This window comes from Miscanthus floridulus, chromosome 6 (assembly GCF_019320115.1).
Source record: "Miscanthus floridulus cultivar M001 chromosome 6, ASM1932011v1, whole genome shotgun sequence".
In the NCBI taxonomy this organism is placed as follows: Eukaryota; Viridiplantae; Streptophyta; class Magnoliopsida; order Poales; family Poaceae; genus Miscanthus; species Miscanthus floridulus.
The window spans coordinates 87,419,525-87,427,544 of NC_089585.1; the positions used below are offsets into that span (position 1 = coordinate 87,419,525).

Here is an 8,020-nt window from a genome sequence, read left to right on the forward strand (position 1 = left end):
CAATGAGAATGTGACACCTAGCTAACTTGCTAAGCTACCCACCGGTTCGAGGAATTGGACTTGGAGGGCTTGAGTTGGTGATTATGAAGGGGAGAGGAGAGCGGTGCACTGCCACCACCACGTCGCAGGGAGTGGCCCCGGCGGAGGTGACCCGACCAAGACCCGACAAAGCATGGCAGCATGAGGACACAACCTCATGAGTGAGGCAAGGGTCGCATGGTTAATGCTCGGGTGGAGCCCTTAGGGGTGCCTGTGTGGCCATGTGTACGCGGCAGCGCGGCGTCGTGATGTGGTAGACTACATACGACGTCGAGCTCGGGCTTTTTAGGTGGGTTGTGCGGCTGGTAACAAATGCTATAGCGGCCGGTGAGTCGAAGGGCGTGGGACAGCGCCATGAGCAGTGGCGTGGCTCGAGACAAGGAGGGCAGCGGGTGGGGCAGCCATGCGGCAGGGTGGCAGCGGTGGCCGAGGGGCGAGTGCCGAGGCCATCGGCCAACAGCAGGCGTCGCAGCCGAAGGTAGCTAAGCCACCGCCATGCCACAGCCACGCCAAGAGCAGACACCAAAAGCCTGCCCATGCAGGCGCGTGGCCAGAGGCAGCCACGGCGCGCACTGAACGCGGTGACCACGCACTCCTGGCCGAAGGCCAGACACGTGCGAAGCACAAATTTTAAAGCGTCAAAACCAACTGCTTAAAGCCAATTGAGATTAAAACAAGAGTTCAAGATTCTAGTAGCCACTAAGGGCTTCTTGTCCTAGCTACGAGCATGGCCGGAGAGTGAGCATCGAGGGAGATAGAGAGGTGCCAACAGGAGCTCGTCACACTAAACGCCAATTCACGACCGAAGCCCGAAACAAGATCGACAGCGCGTTCTAACAAAGTTAGGGCAATTTCTGCAACGTCACGGCAACTCCAACTCATCCGTGGACTTCACCATGCTAAAGTACTCACTTAGAGGCAACTAACACTATGAAATCATGAAGCTAATGTTTAAGCATTTTAGTTAGAACTTAAACGCCAAAATAGCACTGTCCAACACTATTTTCCGACTTAGAAAAGACAAGGGTTCAATTTAGACATAACATCCATGAACACTTGTTGCCACATTTTTTAAGAGGTCCATACCTTAGTAACTTCAACTAAAAATACTGCATGTGATAGCCCATACTTCATATTAACCCATAGGAGCAAAATATTTAAGCATCATTTAACTTGCTCCATATAATTCACCAAAAATGGTATTTTAAACAATAGTTCAAGTATTTGCCGATTTAACAAAAAGAGCTTATCTTAACTTCAAATTTGATTTTTGAGCTCTCAAGAACACTAGTTAACAACATTTATTTTCATAATTTAAAGTTGCATCCTCAACTACACCACTTGCTCGTCATCTTTACTTAAGTATTACACACAAGTTATATTTTATTTTTGTTTATATAAATTATTTTTCGTGCCAAACAATTAAAACGACTTATCCTATTTTTCTCGTTAGGATTTTCATTAGCACTTTACGCACCAAGTAAGTTAACTTGGATATTCGTTTGAGTCCACAAAAGTGAGTCACATAGCATTCGCTTATCATTTCACGTGCGTTATAAATTTTAAAACCCAAAAACTTATTTGACTAATCCCTCTCGTACCTGAATCTCGGTGCTAAGCAAGCTCGTAACACCAGGGTGTTACACAGATGCCACATGGGGTTGGGCGAGGGCGTAGACGTCGCATGGGGTTGGGTGGGGCGTGGACGACGCGTCGGGCTAGCGCGGGGGTGGAGTGCAGGCGTGGGAACAGGGTGTAGGAGTAGACGTCTAGACACGCACGTCTATCCACAGGTCTTAGCGCTAACACTTAGTAACAATTAAAATAGCAGCACACCGAACAACCTGTCACATGTGCCATATCTGTCTGAATTAATTTGCCATATTCGTTTGAACTTATCAGCCATACAATTTCAGCAAAATAATAATGTTTTTCTCTCAAAATAAATCAGCCTCAACGTCCGCTGTTTCTCCAGCCAGCCAGGGCGAATTTCTTCTCCGGCAAGTTCGTAACGTGTGTTGTGGCCCGCCCGATTGACCAAGATGCAGAGCAAGTCTTACACTCCAAGAAACCTTAAACAAATGAGCACATGATAACCATATCATCCAACAAGGTGACACCCCTATTTAGGGCGCGTTTAGTTGGCAAAAATTTTTTGTTTTGGCTACTGTAGCACTTTTGTTTGTATTTGGCAATTAGTGTCTAATTATGGACTAATTAGGTTCAAAAGTTTCGTCTCGTGATTTCTCACCCAACTGTGTAATTAGTTTTGTTTTTCGTCTATATTTAGTACTCCATGCATGTGCCGCAAGATTCGATATGACACTTTGAGGTAAAAATTTTTGGAATCTAAACAGGGCCTTAACCTTACTCCAAGTACCGTACCATGCACATCTACATCCAGTCAAAGTCCACTTTCTCCGTATTGTATTGCAAGCAATGTTTCTTGGAGCTCTGTTCGCAGCTGTGGCCTCAGCACCACGCAGCCTCCTGATCTACTACGGTGTCCCTGGCCTTGTCCTGGTGTGGCAGGGCGGCCGGCTGCTGAACAAGCTATGGTGGGAGCCTCGGCAGCCTCCGCGGCACGTCCTACCGCTTCCTCACGGGCGACCTCAAGGAGTTCGGCCGCCTGAACCAGGAGGCCTGGGCCAGGCCGTGCCGCTGGGGTGCCACGACAACATCGTGCCCCGCGTCACGCCGTTCCTCTGCAACAACGTCCGGGAGCACGGCAAGACGTGCTTCTCTTGGTTCGGGCCGATTCCCAACGTGACCATCACCGACCCTGCGCTGGTCAGGGACGTGCTCTCCAACAAGTTCGGCCACTTCGAGAAGCCCCAGTTCCCGGGCCTGACGAAGCTGCTCTCCGACGGACTCACCAGCCATGAGGGCGAGAAATGGGTTCAGCACAGGAGGATCCTGAACCCTGCATTCCATCTCGAGAAGCTCAAGGTACATAAAACTGTATCATTTGCAGTACAATTACGTACCTTCGATATAATATAAGTAATGGCTATGCAAAGATCTGGCTTGTGATTAATCGCTGGAGTGTGTATGTGACCTTGCATTGCAGCTCATGCTGCCTGCGTTCTCTGCATGCTGCGAAGAGCTTGTCAGCAGAAGGGCGCAGCAGTCCCTTGGTTCCGACGGTTGGTGCGAGTTGGACGTCTGGCCGGAGCTCCAGGCCCTCACAGGAGATGTCCAGTCTGTTCGGCTGAGCTGGATTAAAGCCAGCTAGTCGTTTTCTGCTGATTTTTTTTTGTTAAAGAAAAATACTGTTCTGGCTGATATATGAACAGTGTTTTATGAGGAGGAAGCAGCCGGCTCCCACACCGCATTTGGCAGCAGCTACCTTGAAGGTAGAAGGATTTTCGAGCTCCAGTCCGAGCAAGCTGAGCGCTTCGTAGGCGCCGTTCAGAAGATTGCAATTCCAGGTTACATGTGAGTTGCCCTGCTTTGCTTGCTATGACTGCTCAGGCAAATTCTCTCTTCTTTAGGACGGCTGGTCGTCAGTGTTATCAGGGATCGGACTTGGGTATTGACTATTGATGACCGGACGCAGGTACTTGCCAACGAAAAACAACAGAAGGATGCGCCAAATCAACAAGGAGGTTAACTCGATTTTGCGAGGGCTGATTGGGAAAAGAATGCAAGCTATGAAAGAAGAAGGTGAAAGCAGCACCAGCGATGATCTCCTGGGCTTACTGCGGGAGTCCAATGCGAGGCACACGGATGAGAACGGCGGCCAGTCCACCCTTGGAATGACAATTGAAGATGTCATCGAGGAGTGCAAGCTGTTCTACTTTGCAGGGATGGAGACAACGTCAGTGTTGTTGACATGGACGATGGTCCTGTTGAGCATGCACCCTGAGTGGCAAGACCGTGCAAGGGAGGAAGTGACTGGCCTGTTCGGGAGAAACAAACCAGAATACGAGGGATTGAGCCGCCTCAAAACGGTAACTTGTTACTTCACTACTTCTTCTCACTAGGATTCAAATATTTCAAATATAGTAATGTACGAGATTCTTCTTACAGGTCAATATGATCCTTTACGAGGTTCTCCGATTATACCCGCCGGCCGTGGTGTTCAGCCGGAAAACCTACAAGGAGATGAAGATCGGAGACGTGTCGTTCCCAGCGAGTTCCCTGTTCTATTCATGCACCATGACCCTGACACCTGGGGAAACGACGTGCACGATTTCAAGCCGGAGAGGTTCGCCGAGGGGATTTCCAAGGCGTCCAACGGCTCGGGTGCGTTCCTCCCATTCGGCTGGGGGCCTCGCATATGCATCGGCCAAAACTTCGCGCTTCTCGAGGCCAAGATGGCGCTGTGCATGATCCTTCAGCGATTTGAGTTTGGGCCTGGTTTAGATCGCAAGTTTTTTTGCTCACTCTTTATCACATTAAATCTTTGACATATGTATGGAGTATTAAATGTAGATAAAAAAATAACTAATTACACAGTTTGATTGTAAATTACGAGACGAATCTTTTGAGCCTAGTTAGGCCATGATTGGACAATAATTGTCAAATACAAACGAAAGTGTTACAGTGCCAAATACTGATTTCTAACCTCAATCTAAACAAGGCCTTGGGCTCGCGCTGTCGTATACCCATGCGCCGCATACTGTGATGACACTGCATCCGATGCACGGTGCACAGATTAACCGAATTTTTTATAACTTAGCCTTTTTTTTCAAAGTTTCTCACAAATAGATCTCTGACAAAAAAAATCAGAAAATAGACCCTTAGCTCGGCGCTATTGATGCTGGCGCCGAGTTAACACATCTCGGCGCCAGGGTGGATGACATGGCAGGGAGCTCGGTGCCAGAGTGACTGGCGCCGAGCTCCCTGCCATTTAACCCCGGCCCAACCTTTCTGCCCAAGCGTTCTTCCTTTTCTTTCTCCTTCCTCTCGGGTTTTTTCTCTCCCCACTTCACGAATCGGCATATTGGACCTTGAAAACCTTGATTTGATCCATAGATCTTCGAGAGCAAGGTATCCTCGCTCCCCTCCTAGTTTTTTCGCATCGATTCAGTATATATTAGTCGGATTTTTTAACGTAATAATCGTCATCACTTAGGGTTTCATTCTACCCCTCAATATATGTATTATACAACCATAGGATGATGCCAAGACGTGAAAAAAGCTAGCAAACCTAGGCGCATGTAGTTATGTTATTGGTTCATTGTTGTCCATCAAATAAGAAACCCTAGGTTTAGGGTTTAATGTTAACTACTTTCGGTTCTTAGAACGAAATTGGTTGTATTATAGTTATGGTTCGCATTGACATTTATTTGTGATGTTTTAATTTATGTTTGTTAAATTACATCCGTTTTGTTAGATGCCAGAAATGTTTCAGGAGGAGTTTTGGCGAAAACAGGGTCGTTCTCGAGAATTATACCCCGACCGTCTAGCAAAGATGTCCTCGTCCCTCCTGACCTCCCTGTCCCTAACTATGACTGTGGTTTCCCGGCCCATGTTTTTCAATCGAAACATTCAGACACAGCGGCGCGTTGCTTCTACACATGCAGTCGTTTTAATGTAAGAAATTATTTCCACTATCCTTTTTCTTTATTTGTGTAAGTATGCTACTAATATTTTGTTGGAATCTCGTTGTGTAGAACCATGAGAGGTGTTTTTTCTTTCAATGGATCGATGGTGCAGACAAGTTTGATCCTAGATACCTCCTTTTCGATGATTGGTTTAGAGGGAGACATCCACGTGAGCACATCAAGTGGTGGGTTCCACCCCCCCCTAACCCTCCACCAATGATGGCTAAGGAGAAGCACCTAGCCACAGTTAGACGACTCGAAGAACCTCCTCTGTGCGATTGCGGAGATCAAGTTGTGATAAACCTTGAGAATACGTTGGAGATTGTGTGTCCAAACAAGCATGAAGTAAGGGCATGTACAACGGGTCCCTTAGCCCTATCTCTTCGTTGCATCTTTTACGAAAACACCCTGTGCGAGTCTGGAGATGGCACCGGCGTCGCCTCGCGAGACGACGGGAATGTCCCATTCTTCGATGCATAGAAGACAGCTCCAGTAGCGATGTACGGCCGAGTCGGCGGCGTGTGGATCCCGTGCGCGTGGGGGCTCTGGTTTGGTCTCGTGTGTGAGGGACTCCGCTCTCTTCATCGCCCAACATGTCGAGCACCTTGGCCAGGAAAAGTAGGGAAGTCACCGGATCTACGAAGAGCAAGGGCGCCTCAGTGGCGACGGCGGCGGCCGAGACCCTTCGTCGCGGTTGTGGTTTGGCGGCGGCTCCTCTCCCACAGCTCTCCCCCAAGGTCAAGCTCGGGATGGGCCACAATGGCCATGTGGCGAGCTCGCTGGTCGCTTGCGTACGCGGCCGGGGGCGGCGAGCGTGCTCAGAGACCTCGGGGTGGAGAACACGTTGGTTGATATGTACGCAGAGTGTGCTGATATGAACTCAGCTTGGAAGTTGTTTGACGGCATGCAAGTGAGGAGTGTTCGGAGACCACATTGATGAACCAAGAGACCTGTTTGATGGTATGCCTGACTGCCTGAGAGAGAGACAGTATCATGGATCGCGATGATTGATGGTTATGAGCAGGCTGCTCAGTTCAGGGAGGCGTTGGAAATGTTCCATGAGATGCAGCATAGCAATGTGATCACAGCCAATGCAAAGCTAGGTGAGGATGGGTGATGGTTTACATGAACAGGCAACGGATTAAGATGGATGCTTCATGTGCTTTCATCAATAATGCGCTCATAGACATGTATTCCAAGTGTGCCATTGAGAGAGTGCATTGGATCTTTTCAAGACAAGTAACACAAAGATAAAATGTATTATTTATATTGACGATTTAAAAAAGTTTTGTAATGGTGTTCATCTTATTTAAGCTTATTTATTTTCTATCAAATAGCAACACAATGGTATACAAAATAGTGTTAATGATTGAAGCTTGTTGGTTTTCTATCAAATAGCAACACAATTGTATACAAAATAGTGTTCATGATTGATCTTGGCTACATACAGAGCATTAAACAGTTTGCAGATGACCCATTGTATGTGGGTTGTACGATCTGTCTTTTTAACTGTCTGTACATCATATTCGAGGCTCTTACAGACGACCTCCCGTCTGTGGGTTGTACATGCCCTAAGTGCAAAGTGTATGTGTTCAAATCTTGAGCTATATGTGTTCCTGTACTAATATCTCATTATTTAGGTGTTTTCAATGACGAAGTGTCATTTCAAGGAATGATTGTATGGTCCTAAGAACCAATGGTCGGAAGAACTGCAGAGGGTTAAGGAAAAGAAGAAAGAAAGGGTAATCTACAAAGCACCTCCTGTCATGTGCGAATGTGGTGTTAAATCCAACTATGGCCTAGTCCCTTCGGAGCTTGGAATAGGCCATTATTGCGGCCATATGATTGAGTATGATGAGGTTCGTTATTTTTGTGGTAAACATGAAATCGTATTTTGTTTCTTTTGCTAAGACATATATGACATAATATTTCTTTTGAACAGAGCACTAGGATATGCAGGTGGGAATGTTATGATGGTCAAGCTAAGTTCTTGGATGAACTGAAGAAGAGGCAACTAATTGCACGAAAGAGGGGATATGGACCTAACTACGTCAACCTATTCGTTAAACATCACAAAGAAAAGATGCGTGAGTTTGCTAGACAGTGCGGTATTTGTAACCCGATCGATGTTGGGCTTAACAAATGGGGATTAGAGAGGCGGATGACGTTAGAGGAATAGAGGGCAAGGAATGAGGCAATGGAGGAGACAAGAGTACAGATGCAGGTCTTGAACGAGCATGTTGCTATATTATGTGCCAGTGAGTGCTTGAAAGCCTTTTTATCATTGCCTGATTTTAAATGTAATATAATCACGTTGCTAACTGATTGCATTTTATACATGAAGGGATTGGTTGCAGCGAGGAACATGCCACAGAGGTGCCTCGTGCAAGGTATGAGGAGAAGAAGTTAGATGAGCATAGATCGTGAGC

At 47.0% G+C, this 8,020-nt stretch overlaps 1 pseudogene; it reads left to right on the forward strand.

Moving 5' to 3' along the window:
* The first annotated feature begins 2,478 nt into the window (after nt 1–2,478).
* LOC136460789 (cytochrome P450 CYP72A616-like) lies at nt 2,479–4,752 on the forward strand (annotated as a pseudogene).
* The last annotated feature ends 3,268 nt before the right edge of the window (nt 4,753–8,020 follow it).